Source organism: Quercus robur, chromosome 5, assembly GCF_932294415.1.
Source record: "Quercus robur chromosome 5, dhQueRobu3.1, whole genome shotgun sequence".
In the NCBI taxonomy this organism is placed as follows: Eukaryota; Viridiplantae; Streptophyta; class Magnoliopsida; order Fagales; family Fagaceae; genus Quercus; species Quercus robur.
Genome location: NC_065538.1, coordinates 64661600 through 64680404, shown reverse-complemented (window position 1 = coordinate 64680404; position 18805 = coordinate 64661600). Strand labels below are relative to the sequence as shown.

Below are 18805 nucleotides of genomic sequence, written 5' to 3'. Positions count from 1 at the left end.
GAGCAACATCATACCTATATATATAACAACAATTTCAGATTCAATTTTATGAGAACACCAAGAAAACAAAAAAAAAAAAATTGTTAAAACAACCTTTTTAAAAAAAAAAATGCACATTCAAGCTAGATGGAGTGAAACCTTTCATCAAAAGTTGTATCGGCGGCTGAATTTATGATCACATCAACTTCCTTTGCGATTTCATTAGCTGTATAGGGATCCATCCCCAGATTGGATTCACAAACATTCCCAGCTACTGGAACCAGCTTCCTCATCATGAAAGCCTTAAAGGATTTCCCATGCATTTGTTCCAAGCACTTGAAAAGTTCCAACTCTAAAATCTAATCACCATAATTAAATCTGTGAGATTATAAACGAAGATTCAGAAGTTCTTTTATTTTATAGAAAAATATACTCAAACACATAGTTATTATATAAACCTCGACTTGACACTAACTCAGTTTAAGAGCCAGGTCATTGGGTCACTTGTTCAATTATTGGGTTATTTTGTCATTGGTTCAACTAGTGGGCTACTGGTCGAACCATATGATTAAATAAAAAAAATTAAATAATTTAAATAAGTTTGCAAAATCATAAAACAAATATATAAAATTAAAATAAATTTACAATAGGCATGCCTAAATTTTTAATCAAAATTAGGTGTAAAAAAGTAGCTACTAAATAATTCATACTCAAGGTTTCAAAAGTAAATACCGAAAAATATTTAAAATAAAAAAATGTCATAGTTGTTTGAGTTGCACGGGTTACTAAAAATTGTTGGATTTTATTAGATTGTACTAGTTAAACAACTGGACCAAATTAGATACAAGTTCACTGAATTATTGATCCAACAGACCAGATTGAATAGGGTTTAGTTAACTATGCTTGAACACCAAAAAAACAAAAACGTAACATATATGCATCTTTACACAACATACTTCATTTTTCAGTCTGTCCACTATGAACACACATAAAGAAACAAAAAGTAAATCATTATGTACATCATACTTCAGTTTTAAGTCTGTGGATAGCAGCTTCTTTATTCTTTGCCTTGATCAAGAGAAAGATTTTTCCCACATCAGGCACTGTACGTAACATCTTCTCAATAAAAGCTGCACGTACAACTGAATATGTTAGATAAACTGACAAGGGGCAACTCTTAAGTAGTTTTGGAGTACTGTTTCGAGCTCTCACAAAAAGGTGAGCCCCATGGGTCCCACCATGGGGCCCACATCCTTTGTGAGAATTCAGAGAACAAGATGTTGTATCACATGATATTCAGAATAATCTAGATATATAGTAGAGTAAAATAAATGTGGGCACAACTTATAAGTTCAACAATCTAGGTATCCTAACTTATTGCAGGAGCCAATCAAAAAATCTCCTTGAGGAGCTTAAGAATAAAATTATTGTAGCACAAATATCATTATTAAATCAAAGCCTTAAGTTATTAGAAAAATTGATAGTTAATGATTATTCAACACACTTACAACCTTTTTTTTTTTTTTTTTGGTGAAACTGTTTATAGTTCAATATTTTGGAGGTCTATATAAAAATCGCTTATATTCATAATATTTTAAGGAATGCTTTATTCATAATATTTTCATAACAATTTTCACAAAAATCCTTAGTGGTAAATTGTTATTGGTTCAAATTTAAGCTCACCACTCACTTCATTTTTTTTATTACTAACAATAACTTACCAAGTAAGATTTGTTGTGAAATTGTTGTGAACGTAACATGGGACTTTGAGCATAAGCGTAAAGCTAGCCCGGTTAAGTACCCGTTTGGATTGGGCTGAAAGTGGCGTTTTCAGTTCTGCGTTTTCAAGCTCTTTTTTCTTTTTTCTTTTTTTTTTTCCTGTGCATGAACAGTAAAATCACATGATTTTACTGTGTAGAGGACAAAAAATACTGTTCACACATTGTTCATGTACTATTCATGGGTCTCATGACACTATTTACACATTTAAAAATTATTTTGCCACAGTGTTTTCAGTTTTTAGTTTTTAGTTTTCAGTTTCAGCAACAATAAGTTCAATCCAAACGGACCCTAAATATTAATCGTGTACTAATTTATTTTTTGTTTTTATTTTTTATTTTTATTTTTTCAGTTTAAGAAAAACATAACTACTTAGAAACATCAAGTTTCTTTTCTTTTTTCTTTTTTGTTCTTAAAATTAAAAATTAAAGAAAAAAAAAAAAAACCAAATTATCCTTATGTTTTTAAGGTATGTAAGACTTAATGCACAAGAAAGCAATACCTTTGGCTAGAAATCCAGTTGCGCCTGTGATAAGATAGTTCTTGCCTTGAAGATAACTAACAATGCCAATACTATCACCTCCGGCATTTTCTTTGTTTTCGCAACAAACCACTCTAAAAGTTCTTCCCGTTGCAGGAGTTCGGGTACTATTGTAGTGATGGTAGCAATGATAACTTTTTGTGGTAGTGAGGACAGGGATTGAAGTACCATAAGGGATTGCATGAGTACTGGTGAGAGATTGAGAATAGGATTTATAAGGCACAGATGCCGTGGACATGAAACTTTGGAGAAAACTCATTATAATTTTTCAAAAGACTACCTCAGTAAGTTGCTTAATTTAGATGTACCTTATGTTCTATACAATGGAAAAGCTCGGGGCCTCTTTATATATAATTACAGCATAGGACCTATGTGTAACATCTTCGTACATAAGCGATAATCATGGAATAAATTAAATTGATTTCAATCTAGGCTAATTAGCTATAGCCTAGGACGGAGGGAGACTTTGACAATGGGGGCAATGGACCCTCCTAATTATAAATATATATATATATATATATATATACATACACACACATATATATATATAGAGAGAGAGAGAGTGTAACACCTCGACCCAACTTTATAATTAAACTATGTGTGAGTGGTTAATTACTATTTTAAGCTACTTTCTTTTTATAATTAATAGAAGAATATTTAATAAACATATTATTTTATAATGCCATTGAATAAGAATTGTAAAGATTATAAATAATTGAATGACTATTTGTATTATATATATATATATATATATATACACTTAGTATGTACAAAACTATATTAAGTGGTTTAAGTTATTAGATACATAGTTGGTGTTTTAATTAGGCATATGATGCATGAGATTTTATAGTGGAGATTCCACCCGCATGCAACCAATGGAAATTCAACACATAATACCAAACTTTCATGCATGTTGACAAACCCAAAGACCAAGACTTGGCCGGCCATGCAATGAACAAGCTCCACCTCACCTTTTCTTTGACTTTCTTAAACAACTAGAACATCCAAGAAGCCTCTCTATTCCCACGTGTAAACACAAGTCAGAATTTCCTCACCTCACTTTGCTCTCTTTTCTCTTAAGGAAAGAGCTAGAAGCTCTCTTAGGTCCCTTTTGTCAAACCCACGGGTCCACACATTAAAAGAAAGACAAGACTCCATCTCATCTCTCTTCTTTCAACTTTTTCAAAGCAACTAGAAGACTCAAGAAGCTCTTTCCCTTTTTCATACCCACGGGTCCAACACTAAAAGAAAGAAAAGCTCTCAACTCTTCTCTCCCTCTCACACCTACGGGTCCAGCAGCAAGAAGAAAGCTTCTTTCAACTCTCTCAAGCTCTCTACTTCTCATACTTTCGAGTCCAGCCACTAGGAAAGGGAAATCATTTCATGCAAGAGTGATTCTATGTCTATTTCCCCTCAAGAAACATAAACTTGGTAAGGGTTTTAGCTACTCTCATCTTAGAATCCATGATTTCTTCAAGGAATTTGGAATTTTAGTAATGGTACTTGTGGTTTGTAAAATTAGGAAATCATGAATTTGTAACTCTATATATATATATATATATATGCTGTTTTAAGAAGTTTTGAAACTGTGCTGGTGATTTGTTGAAGGTAGATTAGGGTTTTTACTAATTAATGATTGTACATGATTAAGGAAGTAAGAAAAAGTTAGGATGAGTACATTTAGTGTTACTGCTGGGATTTTTGTTGTATTTAATTTTGCTATAAATGGTTAAATGATTGTATGTAAGTGTTTTCTAACATGTCTAATGAGTGTATAAAAATCTCTATATGATAATGAGACTATTTGCAATTACAAAAAAATGTTTCAAAACTGTCACTGTGACAGATTCTGTGTTTATGTATGGTAAATTATGTATTAATTTGTATACAATGAATTAGGACGCTAGGAGTAGTTCTTATGAAATCTAAAATATATATGGTTGTAATGGAAGTAGTCTCACAGCATTTGGATCAATATAAAAATAATGGTTTAATTTCTAAGTTGCATGGAACTGTCAGGACAGATTTAAGCACGTTGTCTTGTATGATTTTCAGTAAATCACGGTTTCATGATTTGACTCTGAAATTCATATATTATTTACTAGACATCTAGAGGAGTTGTTTTGTAAAATTGCATGATGTTTGGATGCGTTTGGACAGAATATTTGTATTTTATAAATGAGGCATATGCTGTTGAAATGAGCAGTAAACAGTAATTGTTAACTCTGACTTTAAGGATTTAATTTTAAAGTCAGGGTGAATGTTTTGAGTTATAAATTAATATGCTTATCATTTGGTATGTATGGATCATAGATAATTTTTGTATAACTTGGTTTAAGTTTTAGTACTCAAAGGAGGGGTTCTAAACCATTCTACTGCCTTTTCATGTTGTTGTCTTGTTCAACATGTTGTATGCTACCATATGAGCTTATATGGTTACATGACCATGCTTAAAGGATTATATGTTTATGCATGCATTATTGACCTAATCTCAAAGAACCTTCTGAAATAAAGTTGGCTCCTCTAGAGATATGATATTAATGTGAGAATGTTGGTTACTCTGTGATTTGGTACATCATGGTGTTGATGAATATATTTTGTGTTTGTGGGAACCTCCTTGAGGTGGGATTATGACTTCCTTGATTTTAAGAGATAGGCTTTGAGATGAATGTACAAGTTTATGATAAGGAATAATTAATAATAAGTAATAAGTTTTGATATTTGGTTTAGGTGTTACCAGTTTCCAAGTCTAAGCTCCTTCGACTGTAGGCTTTCAGTTTGTTGAGGTCCAAAAAATCACAGCACCCAAGCCCAAAGAAATAAGCACAAGGGGCCATGAAAAATGAAAAGAAATGGTAAGCCCAAAAGGCTTGAAGCCCAAAAACATAAAGAAAAAAGACAAGCCTGGAAGTCTATGAGAAAAGAAGAAAGAAAAAGAAAAGAAGTCTAGATTAGAAGATTGAAGAATTACCAGCGTAAAAAGAAAGCTGAGTCGGGATCCTCAGAGGCTATCAAAAGGCTCGGGATCCCCGAGGCGTGTAGCACAGTCAAGAAAGGATTAAGACAGCTCAAAGGAAAAAGCCAAAAGAACACAAGAAACAGAGGATGAGCATGTCCTTCTCAGGTACCAGAGATCCAACAAGAAAAGAAGAAAACCTGGAGTGACTTCTCATAGTGCAAGTGGACAGTACCTCGGGGAACCAGAATGAAGGGGAATAAAAAAGGGAGTAGCAGCAAAGGACTTTCGAATCGGCAGAGTGGGATTCCACACATTTGAGAAAAAAGATAAAGAAGAAGGACGGCCAAAAGCTGAATCGTGAAGAACGTGACCTCAGCGCACTCCGAAATAGGTAGTCAGCCATGGACTTTCGAAGAAATAACATTAAAAGGAAGAAAAGAATGAAGAACAGGGAAAACTGAACCTTCCGGGCAATGGGCACAACACAGACTCTCGTACCCAGGGGGCAAAACAGGGGAATCAATAGTTCCCCGGGACTCCAGAATAACACTATAGAAAGGGGGGAAGGATTGCAAAAAGGGGATAGAGAAAAATTTATAACAGAATCATTGAGAAAGTTCTGTCGAGAAGAAAACTCAGAGAAATTAGTAAATTACTTCCCGATATCCCAGAAATAGCCACTATAGCACAACTCGGATTCAAAAAGAATCAAACTTTGCAAGTCTTAGAGGCTTGAATAGCCATCTAAGACTGTAATTTTTGAGCTTACTTGAACCTTATATCACGTCTAAATGAGCACACTGTAATCATAATAAAGAAAATTCAATGAAGTATTTCTTATTGATTTGAGGATCCCTAACCACTACTTTGTGCATTTACTGTTTGTTTTTGCATTACTTTAGCTATTTTGATTGTTGTTCAATACAAATATCCTCGTTTGCTAATTTATGTGTATTGTAGGAAGTATGCCCTGTGCACCACTTAATTCTTAAACAGCCCTTTAGTTGTAGTGAATCAAAGCCCAATCCACCAAACTACAATTATTTGGCCCAGGATCCTTGGGCCTGAGTGCTAGAGAAAAAGCACTCTCACATTTTGGCGACTCCGCTGGGGACTAGATAAAGAAAAGGGAAGAAGCAATCCCTTCACAGAGAGAACGAAGTAGCTTCTAGACAGAGAGGCAAGGTACCCTTGGTAGAGCAGGAGGTTGTGTCAAGACAAAGGCACGCAAGGTAGGAACCAAACCCCATGGCGCAGATGACAGCGATGTCGAAGGATCTGGAGCAAGAAGTTCGCCTTCTCAAAAAAGGCAGGACACAGGAAATCAGAAACAATGTTCCCCCTGTTGGTAACCAAGACAGAACTCAACCAGAAGGAGGGTCAACAATGGGAGGGAGAACCGACCCCCAGTACTTAACACTGGCAGATGTCAGTGCCCTCTTGGAGCAAGAAAGGGAAAAGCTTTCAGGGATCCCCAAGCAATTCTCTCGGGATCCCCCGTTCCCTCTAGAACTTCTTGGCAAGCCATACCCCAAGGGATACGAACCCCCAAAGTTCCATCCTTTTGACGAAAGAAATGGAAGCGCTGTGAAACACATGAGTAGGTTCATTCACACTATGGGCCCCTGCGCAGGAGACAGAGAACTTTGTTTAAGAGAATTTGCTAAATCCTTAGTGGATAGGGCATACACTTGGTACACCATGCTGAGACCTCGGTCCATTAAAACCTGGGATGAAATGATGGAGAGATTTTGTGCTAAGTATTACCCCGGTGAAGACAAGATCACTTTCCAAAACCTCCAGATGGTAAGCCAGAGGCCTGGGGAGGATCTCGTCCAGTTCATTAAAAGGTTTGAAGATGTGTCCCTAGATTGCTATGGGGATCACGAAGAAAAAGAACTTGTAGAAACTTGTATATCCAACATGCTTTTCGATTACAGACTCAACCTTGCAAATCTATGCATCGCACAATTTGCTGACCTATTACAGAGAACTAGAAGGACAACACAAACTATGAGGACAAAAAGGATGCTAGTATCCTAAGCCATGACAGCATTAGTGGGAGAGAAAAGGAAGAGGCTTGACGGGAAGGTGTTCGAGGAACCACCGGTGATCCCATGTACAGCTGAGGAGTTAAACCATGTCCTGGACAAATGGATCGGAGATGGAGTTGTTAGGCCATTTACTATGTCCAGGCCGCCAACTGAAGAAGAATGGAAGAACCTTTTGTTTTGCAGGATCCATAATTATGTCAAGCATTCCACCAAGGATTGCTGGACCCTCCGTAGACTCTTCCACAAAAAGCTAAGAGAAGGAACCCTGGAGCTCACTCAGAAGGAGCCAGAAGTACAGAGGAACCCCTTGCCTAACCACAAAGGGAAAGGGATGGTAGTGGTAGTAATCCATGGGAACCCGGTAGATGCAGGAGAATCTGAAGGATCCTTCCACCCAAGCACCGCCAGGACACTCTAGAAGAATCCCAAGTTCAGGTCACTATTCAACCAATTGGGATTTGGACCAGAAGCAAGAAGGGTGGCCACAGAGTTTCTCATGAGTATAGCAGCAGATTCGGGAATGGAATGTTTTACAGCAGAGTCACATGCTAGTCGAGCTTTCCTAGAGATAACCAATGCAATAACTTTCACCGATGAGGACATGGAGGTTGAGCATCCAAACCACCGTAGGCCCCTTTATCTAATGGCCACCATAAATGGTGTCCAAATCAGAAGAGCATTGGTGGACACAGGGGCATCACTCAATCTTATAGCCTTGAGTACCCTGGAAGCTGTGGAAGGATCCTGGGGGCTCCCATGGAGATAACAGGATTTGGAGGGTCGGTGGAATCAACTGAAGGGTACATGCAGCTGGCCTTGAGAGTAGGACCAATAGTGACCTTGACAAGGTTTCATGTAATTAATGCAGAGGTATCCTACCATGTATTGTTGGGATGCTTATGGCTCCATAAATACCGTCTTATTCCATCTACGTACCATCAATGCATTAAAGGGAGATTAAACGGGAGGCTTGTGAGGATCCCTGCCAATCGTAACCCTTTCAGCCAAGGAGAAGTGAACTTTGTAGAAACAATGTTTTACGATGAGCTAGAGCCAGATGATGAGAACCCCACGTCAGGTACTCCAGGGGCACCTATCTTGGAAGAAGAAGGCGGAGAAAAGGGCACTCATGACTTGAGAAACCTTCTAGAAAGAAAAAGGCAAAAGAGGTAGCTCAACTCTTTAGGATCCCGAGAATGTGTGGTGGTGCAAGAACCCGGAGGAAGGTTGATTTATCGTTTGTGAAGGTGCGCGGGACCTGAATGCATCACGCAGAAAGGTCCCGGACCACCAAGTTGCATGATGGCCCAAGAAGAAATCCTAGAGGAACCAGTCAAGGAAGCCCAGATTCAGCCTGAAGAAGAATTAAGGGAAATAAATTTGGGAGCCGAGCTGGGATCCCAGAAGTCTGTCTTTATTAGCAGTTAGCTGATGGCACAAGAAAGGGAACAATTGGTGGCCTTACTCCGGAAGTACAGAGATGTGTTCGCATGGACTTATGATGAAATGCTTGGTTTAGACCCGGGATTGATAGTTCATTCTCTTAACGTGGACCCAGGAATAAGACCAGTAGTTCAGCCAGCTAGGGTCTTTCACACCGAGGTAGAAGCTCAGAGAATTCAAGAAGTCAAAAAACTACTAACAGCTAGTTTTATCAAACCCATCTAGCACCCCAAATGTTTTTCCAACATAGTACCTATGAAAAAGAAAAATGGTCAGATCCGTTGCTGTGTGGACTTTCGTAACCTAAATAAGGCATGCCCAAAAGATGAGTTCCCCTTACCCAATATCGACCTCCTTGTAGATTCAACTGTAGGAAGTTCTATGTTCTCGTTTATGGATGGGTATAGTGGGTACAACCAAATTCGCATGGCTGCCAAAGATGTAGAGAAAATGGCATTCAGAACTCCAATCGGAAACTTTTATTACACTGTAATGCCTTTTGGCCTTAAAAATGCGGGGGCTACGTACCAGCGAACCATGACAGCTATTTTTCATAACATGATGCATGAGGAGATGGAGGATTACGTAGATGATATTGTGGTCAAATCAAAAACTAGAGCAGAGCACCTTTGGGTACTTAGCAAGTTTTTGAAAGATGCAGGAAGTACAAACTACGCATGAACCCCATGAAATGTGCCTTTGGGGTGTCTGCTGGAAAGTTCCTTGGATTTCTGGTACATCACAAAGGCATAAGTGTAGATCCAGCCAAAGCCACAGCCATCGCCACAATGAAAAGACCGACAACGGTGAGGGAGCTCAAAAACTTCCTGGGAAGGGTCTTTTATATTAGGAGATTTGTGCCTGGATTAGCTTCAGTAATGATGGGTTTATCCAAACTGTTGAAAAAGGGAACTGAGTTCACCTGGGGAATGGAACAACAAGAGGCCTTCCAAAGGATTCAGCAGATCATGAATCATTTGCCCACCCTCCAAGCGCCAGTGTGTGGGCGACCTCTATTATTATACTTAGCATCAAACACCAGGCAATAGGAGCCTTGCTAGCACAGGAAGATGACTATGAGAACGAGCAACCTATTTATTACGTAAGCAGGACACTCAAAGACGTCGAGACTAGGTACCCCAGAATAGAGAAAGCCTACCTAGTAATTATCTACGCGTCCTAGAGGCTGAAAAGGTATTTCTTAGCTCACTAGATCCTTTTGGTGACTAAGTTCCACCCCATAAAGGCACTCCTGCACCAGCCCCTTCTCACAGGAAGGATAGCACAATGGCTAGTCCTGTTCTCTCAATATGACATAGGCATCAAAATCCCCAAGGCTGTTAAAAGCCAAGCCATAGCAAATCTGCTGGCTCAATTCCTAGGAAAGGAAGAAAGCCCATTGAGTGAAGAAATCCTGGGTGAGGTGGCAGTGACAAAGATCCTAGGAAAGAAATGGACAATGAGATTCGGGATCCCCAGAAGCTGCCAAAAGGCTCGAGATCCTCGAGGCATGTAGCACAGTCAAGAAAGGATTAAGACAGCTCAAAGGAAAAAGCCAAAAGAACACAAGAAACAGAGGATAGGCACGTCCTTCTCAGGTACCAGAGATCCAGCAAGAAAAGAAGAAAACCTGAAGTGACTTCTCATAGCGCAAGTGGACGGTACCTCAAGGAACCAGAATGAAAGGGTATAAAAAAGGGAGTAGCAGCAAAGGACTTTCGAACCGGTAGAGTGGAATTCCACCCATTTGAGAAAAAAGATAAAGAAGAAAGATGCCCAAAAGCTAAACCGTGAAGAACGTGACCTCAGTGCACTCCGAAATAGGTAGTCAGCCATGGACTTTCTAAGAAACAACACTAAAAGGAAGAAAAGAATGAAGAACAGGGAAAACTGAACCTTCTGGGCGATGGGCACAACACAGGCTCTGGTACCTAGGGGGCAAAACAGGGGAACCAATAGTTCCCCGGGACTCTAGAATAACACTATAAAAAGGGAGGAAGGATTGCGAAAAGAGGATAGAGAAAATTTTACAAAAAAATCATGGAGAAAGTTCTATCGAGAAGAAAACTCAGAGAAATTAGTAAATTACTTCCCGGTATCCCAGAAACAGCCACTATAGTACATACTCGGATTCAAAAAGAATCAAACTTTGCAAGTCTTAAAGGCTTGAATAGCCATCTAAGAATGTAATTTTTGAGCTTACTTGAACCTTGTATCACGTCTTAGTGAGCACACTGTAATCATAATAAAGAAAATTCAATGAAGCATTTCTTATTGATTTGAGGATCCCTAACCATTACTTTGTGCATTTACTGTTTGTTTTTGCATTACTTTTGCTATTTTAATTGTTGTTCAATACAAATATCCTCGTTTGCTAGTTTATGTGTATTGTAGGAAGTATGCGATGTGCACCACTTAATTCTTAAACAGCCTTTTAGCTGCGGTGAATCAAAGCCCAGTCCACCAAACTACAACAATTTGGCCTAGGATCCTTGGGCCTGAGTGCTAGAGAAAAAGCACTCTCACACGGTTCCTCTGCTTTCAGGTAAGGGATAAGTTATATGAGCATTTGATAAGTCATGAGGTTATTTTAAAGTGTATTATGCATTAAAAGGTTTTTTATAAGAGATATGACATGTAATCATGTTTTAGACAAAGATATGCTCGTAAGCTTTCAAAACCTTATGTATATAATTTAAGCATATTTATGCTATTACTAATTCCACGAACATGATGTTTAAAGAAAATAATGGAAATGCTTTTATTATGAAATGTTATGCAAACTATGAATTTCAGTATGATGTATAAGTATGAAATGTTTTCGGGTTATGTACTCTGATAATCTGAACTCAGCTAGTAGGGGTTAAATTACTGGTTTTCCATGAAAAATGTTATCTGTTTAGCTATTTAAAGTAGAGGAAATGGGGGCTACCTATAACTCTAATCTGAACAAGGCCTTCTCCCCAATGTGTATGGATGGCGGGGAGGAACAAAACCTTGAGGGGATATGCCATCAGGCCTCCCAAAGAGGACAATATCATGCACACGAGAGCACCCAAATGTGATGAGGCCTTCTCTGTACAGACTTATCAGATATGGACTAACCAATATGTTATGAACAGCTATATTATATTATTGATCATGAGAGAATGATTTTGTTTAAATGCATTATGAAAAGTTAAAAGTTTTCATGAAAAGAAGTTTATGAGGAAAAGAAAACTTGTTCTTTAAAGATAAAAGTTTCTGAAGTTCTGTTGTGCTTTAAAAATAAAGAATCTGATGAAAGTACAAGTTTATGTTAAAATTATCAGATATCTGTTCTTTATGAAACGTTAAGTTTTATGACCATGAAAGTTATAATATTTTATGAAAAGAATTTTATAAAGAAAAGTTTTCTTATTTGGCAAGATGTTTCTAGTTTAAGACAAAGTTACCAATTATCTGATTTAAGTTAAAATGATTATTTTGTAATGAGAATACATATATATTGATTTTAAACAATCAATATTATATTTGGTGATATTGTAAGAAATGAAAGAAATTAAATCCGAAAGGTTTTGGTAATATTATTCTGATAAAAAAAAGGAGAACAATTATTTTCCTATGAAGAGCGTATAAGTTATTATTATGAATAGTATAAAATACTATGCATGAAAAGATGTTCTCCTATTTGAATATTCATAAAATGGAATGATTTGATTTACATGCATCCTTATTAAATTCTCATGTATCTTACCTTTACTGAGCTGTGTAGCTCACCCCTTCTACTCTTTCAATCAACAGGTTTTATTTTGGAGCAGAGAGAGCCTTAGTCGAGTTTTGGAAGGAGCTGGTTTTAGTTTTTAAATGTATAGATCCCAAATTTGTATCTGATGTTTAGTTTTGTGGTATTGTGTATTTTAGGACCTAATAGAAGTTGTGTACCTTAAAGTATTAAGAGATGTATTATGTGAAAGTGTGGAAATTGAATGATAGGTGGATTATGTTATTCTTTGGGTACAGTATAGATGCTCTGAATATCAAGTGAAAAGTTATCTCAAAAAGTAAAGAAACAAGAATGATAAGAAAGAGGGAAGCTCTTGTAAAAGCTTTTATAAAAAGTTTAGTTGGTTCTTGTTAATACAAGGTTTAGGCTTGATATTAACATGCCGGTCATGGTCACAAATCCGGGTATCAGGTTTGGGACGTGACAAAGAGAGAGAGAGAGAGAGATATATATATATATATATATATATATAAATTTTAGTAATTTTGTTTTATAAAATTATACTTTGCCTTCCTTAATAATATCATTGATTTTTTTAAGAGTAATACTATAATTACAAACTTTTTTACAACATTTTTACAAATTGTTAAGGTAGTAAATTCTTAGGGCATGTTTGGTAGACTGTAATAGGCATTGTAATGTAATAATTATTTTTAAGGTTTAGCTATTTTTTAGTTTGGTTATGTTTTTATTACAAGGAATAGTCATTCCTTATAAATAGCTATTCTTTAAAATGAAGAATAATTATTCCTTTCTAAAATGGTTGTATTAGCTATTCTTTAGTAAGTGCAATAATTTCAAACTTAATAATATATTTCCAAATAATTATATTTATTTATATCTACCATGTCATTATGTGGCTTTCTATTTTAATATTGTTATCTTTAATATTGTTACATTATCAATATAATTGTTAGAAGTTTTTGTTTAATTATTAATTGTTAAAAAGGTTTGAAAAAAGCCATATTTGGGTCATCAACATGGCAACTTGGCCTATTTGTTAAAAGGTTACCCAAATTGTGTTGCTTAGTTGATTGTTAGGCTTGATGGGTCTTAAAAGTTAAAACTATTAATAAATAAAATGTGTTTGGGTTGACCTATATAGTTAAACATGAATTGCCAATCTTATGTAAAACCTCCTAATCATTCTTAATTTTAGTATCTCTATCTACTAGTACATATTTGAGTCGAACTTTTTTTTTTTTTTTTTGAGAAGGAAGAAACTTTCTATTATTGAATAACTGGTAAATCAGATACAACGAAAGAAGAAATGTCTGGAGGAACAGACTCCATCCAGGCTAATAAAGGAAAAGATAATCTAGCTCTCTGGGCTAAGGCATGTGCTATTACATTTCCTTGCCGACTGACATGAGAGAAAGAGAAACTCTGTAGAGAGTTTGCATAAGACAAAATGTCCTTAATTATGTGTCCATCTTGTGAGTTTACCAACCCCTTCCCCCGAAGTGATTTGATAACCAGCTCAGAATCACCTTCGAAGATGGAATTCTGAAAACCTGTTTCAATGCAGAAAGTGACTGCCCTCCTTGCTGCCAGCAGTTCTACAGACAGGACTGAATGTGGTTTTGGGATCTTTTCCGAAAGGGCCGCCATAACCTGTCCTTCAGAATTACGAATCACCACTCCAAGACCTGCCTGATCAGATTCTCCAAACAAGGCTCCATCAAAATTTGTCTTCATCATACCTGAACCCGGAGGACTCCACTTCCTCATTTGAATTTTTCTGCATACTATTTGTTGCTGCTGCTGTAGATTTTTAAAGCCCCTGATGTACTCCTTTGCATACCCCGCAATTTTATTCAAAGGCAAGCTGCTCTGCTGAAGGCGTGATTTGTTCCGGTGGTGCCAAGTTGACCATGCTATGGTAGCAAACAACGGTAACTGATGCTGCCTTGACTGCACCATACGAATCAGCTCTGGGAAGGAAACCGATGCTGCTGCAGACCTGTCCACCATATTTGACTCGAACTTGGTGCCTCTTATAAACTAGTTTATAACCTTTTTTTTTAAATTATTTGCAAGTCTCACATGAGTTATCTACTTACTTTATTTAATTTTTACTTTTTATTTACATTACTTTCACTAAAAGGTTTTCAGCAAAAAAACCTAGATAAATTGTTCCTAAACTAACACCATCTTGAGCCCTTAATGCCTTTATTAAAAATATAAACGAGTACCATTTGAATTATTTCAAGACACTTTACTATATATATCTTTTCAATTTGATTTTTTTTTTGGTTTGAGAAGCGTCTTCTAAATTTGATTTCTTTTGAAAACCAAAGAATAATAATGCATACAGAAAAATATTAGTTGTATTATTGAGACGAGTTGCACTTTGTTAGTTTGTTTCGTGTTTTCAGAAAATGCGCCTTTGCTATCTAGCCATGTGAATCCAAAACAGAATCTGAGAGAGAGAGAGAGAGATTTCTGAAAAGGACACGAAGATATGGAAATGGAATATAGAAAACTCAAAGATCAAGTACCTTTCTTTTCCTCTTCACTCATGTGGTACCCATACATATACACCTCTATTTAATTTATGGACAAAGTTTCGCTACAAGCTTGGTTGCAAGCTTGTAGCCAATTGCTACAATTCCAAAAAAAAAAAAAAAAATGATTACATATTTTGAAAATCTAAATAATTATGTCAAATTTTGTGCTAATTAGATATTATATACTATTTTATTAATAAACTTATCTTTTGTGTATAATTTTAGGTTATAAAAAATTAAAAATTTAAACATTTGATTAATGATATAACTATTAATCTTTGATTTTTTTAGAAATTTTGCAAATATGAAAAATATAAAAAGAAAATTTAATCTAATGGAGAAATTCACATCCAATAAAAAGATGTTAAATAAGTTTTTAACCAAATTTTCTCCTTAATTTATATATTTATTTTTTTTTTGGGGAAAGGATGAAGATGGTAATGGTGGTGTAGACATCATAGAAAGCCAGAAAGCTCTTTCAGTGACTGATCTACCCCAAGGTTTTCAGACCCGGACCGTTCATTGAACCGTAAAAGGGAGAGGTTCAAGGGTTTTGAGGTTGGACCGAGGTCGAACCGGGGTCGAACCGTGATGACGTCATAATTAATTTAATAATTATTTTAAATATATATAAAAACATTAAATTAATAAAAAAATAGAAAAATTAACTAAAATAGCCTAATTCATTTAGAAAAGCTTATTTCTAAAAAATACATAAAACTTACACATTGTTACACACTAGACAAAAAAAACTCCTTCCCATCAAAAATGCATGAAAGAAACAAGTCACTAGACAAAAAAACTTTTCAAATGTAACATCCTTTCCACAAGTTAATTGAACCATAATACAAAAACTGATCCCTAAAACATCCTAATGCCACATTCACTTTTCCTTTTCAACTTTCCACAGAACCTACTCATTATGCAACAGACCCAAAAAAAAAAAACTAAATAATTAACTTGTATTGCTGGGAAAGCATAGGGTTTCTGAGAATAATGTCTTCTTATCTGGGAAAGCACAGGGTTTCTGCAAGTCATTGGTACTTGTATTACTGTTTTTGCTTCTTCTCACTTTGACTAGCTATTAGCTTACTTTTGTTTCACACTGTTTTTGCTTCTTCTCACTTTGACTAGCTATTAGCTTACTTTTGTTTCACATTTTGATTAGTCATTTCTTCTTCATTGTGCTTGTCAAGTATGTGAGACATTAGGGCCAATTGTTTTCAGGACACCATCATAAGAAAAAGCTAGTTAAGATACTATAAGGCGTCTGCCTGTTCTATCACTGAACTCATTTTGAAACAGGTCCATTGTCCACCTGTTCTATTCTTGAGGGTCATTTTTCTTCTTCTCTTTTTATTTTTTTATTAATATGTGGTCTGATAGCTGTAGTTAAGTAAATTTGAAATCTAGCATATTCAGATGCTATGTTAATTATGGGATTTCAATTATGTTGAGATTGCTTTTAGTAATGGGGCAAATGATTTGAGAATAATGTAAATATTATTGAAACCAACAGCAATAAAAAATACAAAAAAAAAAAAAAAAAACATGCAGCAAGAAGTTGCAGACACAACAAAGTAATTTTGGCAGACAGAAACACCAATTGACCCAAATCAATTTTCACAATTACAATAATATCACAAGCCTTGTCTTCACATACACCAACACTTCAGATCTATATCATCATCCACAATCAATTTTCAATTGACCCAAATCAATTTACACACCAACACTTCAAATCTATATCATCATCCACAATCAACTTGCAAATATTAACAAAGAAAAAACAGATTAAAGTACCAACGACGGCAATGGCGACGAGGCATAGAGTGAGCTGCGACAGGGACGAGGGAGAGAGGCAGAGATGAGCGTGAGAGAGTGAGCTGCGATCTGGGTTGAGCTGCGACGGCAACGAGGGAGAGAGGTAGAGATGAGAGAGTGATTGAGACTTTGAGAGAGTGAGGAAGAGATCTGGGCTGAGCTGCAACAGTGCGACGGCGATGAGGGAGAAAGTGATTGAGAGAGTGAGGATTGAGGAAGAAATCTGGGCTGAGCTGCGACAGTGCGACGGTGACGAGGGAGAGGCAGAGACGAGAGAGTGATTGAGACTTGAGAGAGTGAGGATTGAGAGTGATTGAGAGAGGGTTTCAGAGTGAGGCTAAGAGTGATTTTTGAGAGAGGGTTAAAAAAAAAAAAAAAAAAAAAAAAGGCTGAAATTAAGAAACCGTCCGAACCGTGTGAACCGGTCACGGTTCATAGACCCGGACGGTCGGACCGCGGTCCGGACGGTTCCATGCTTTTTTCGCATGGAACGGTTCCTTACCTTAAATGGACCGTGAATCTGAACGGTTCCCGGGTTTTCCGATTGGACCGTACGGTCCGGTCCGGGTTTAATAACCTTATTCTACCCACCTTGGGAGATACCGCCATTGACTGGTCCAAATGGAAGCTCAAGTATCCTTCTTTTTTTTTTTTTTTTTTTTTTTTTTCCCTTCAAATTCTAATCAAAATCCAAGTTTTAATTTAGAGAGACTAGCAAGTAAATTATATAATTTTGTTTGTTTTTGTTATAGGATCATTGTGGTAGTTGCATTGACACTTCTTACGAGCTCACAAATTATACTTATTGTGTGGTCAAAAGAAATGGCAAGTATGAGTATAGTATTACCACTACAAATTTTAAGGTTTCAGGTGTAATTTATGTGCAACATTCAGTTTGGTAGGTCTTAGGTTCAATCTTACCTATCAAATGAATAGACGTATGTCATTCTTTTAGGTAATCAAAGAAATGGGTATTGATTTATTTACTCTTTTATTGAATTAGGTAGTGAAAGTTCAAAAACGTGTACAAAAACACTTTTGAACGTTTAGACCCCCAAAAACCAATTTAACTAACACAAGCAATATGTCAAACAACTAGTGTGCGGAAACTTAACATATGCTATAATATGGAATTGGTTAAACAACTATCTAAGCCATAACAAAATAAACCACAGCAGATAATGTAAAGGCAGAGATAGAGAGGAAGGAAGATGCAAACACAGAGATAACACCAGATATGTTATCGAAGAGGAAACCGAAGACCTCGGCGAAAAACCTCTCCGCCGTCCTCCAAGCGGTAATCAATCCACTAGAAAATACAGTTGGGATACAAGGACAGCAATAGACCCTCCAAGCCTAATCTACCCAATGCACCTAAGCCCTCCAAGCTTCTTGCTCCAACGAGGTTGCGCCGAACCTTTTTCTTTTCTAGCTTTCCGGATTCCGCTACTACACCGTAGCATCAACCAATGAAGATTGGCTCCTTCCTAACTGCTTCCCAGAACTCCAAACGACTGTCTCACAGAGATGATGATGGTGAGAACCAGGTTTGGTATAATGCCTCTCAAGGATTTGACAATGGAGAGGAAGAGAGTGAGGGAATTTGATGAGACTCTAAGGTAGAGATTGTGGGTGAAACAATCTGGTTTTCTTTAGGGTTTCTCTCTCAAAATTCTCTCTGGAAGCTCTCTTTCAATCGTGGGTTAAAAGGGTATTTATACTGGAGTGAAGAGGAATGCGAAACGTCAGGTTTTTCCAAAACAGGGGTGGCTCGCGGCTTGACCTCGCGGCTTGACCAAGTCGCGAGTTCCAGTCGCGAGTTAACCGTATGGCCAGTTGTCCTGTTTTGTCCTGTAGTGCTCCAGCTAGCATGACTGTTCATCTTCCAGCATGCTTGGCACGTGTGCATCTTCTGGCGGGTTGAAGCCGCGAGTCCACCCGCGAGTCCCA

The 18805-nt window shown here is 36.8% G+C and overlaps 1 long non-coding RNA gene and 1 pseudogene across 1 annotated transcript; both read left to right on the top strand.

The window, feature by feature from the left end:
• Nucleotides 1–18805, top strand: part of LOC126726679 (CMP-sialic acid transporter 2-like) — a 58493-nt pseudogene that overhangs the window by 34590 nt on the left and 5098 nt on the right.
• LOC126726682 (uncharacterized) lies at nt 3484–6105 on the top strand. The gene is made up of 2 exons (XR_007656030.1): nt 3484–3730; nt 5030–6105. It is a non-coding gene; the product is annotated as an uncharacterized LOC126726682 (long non-coding RNA).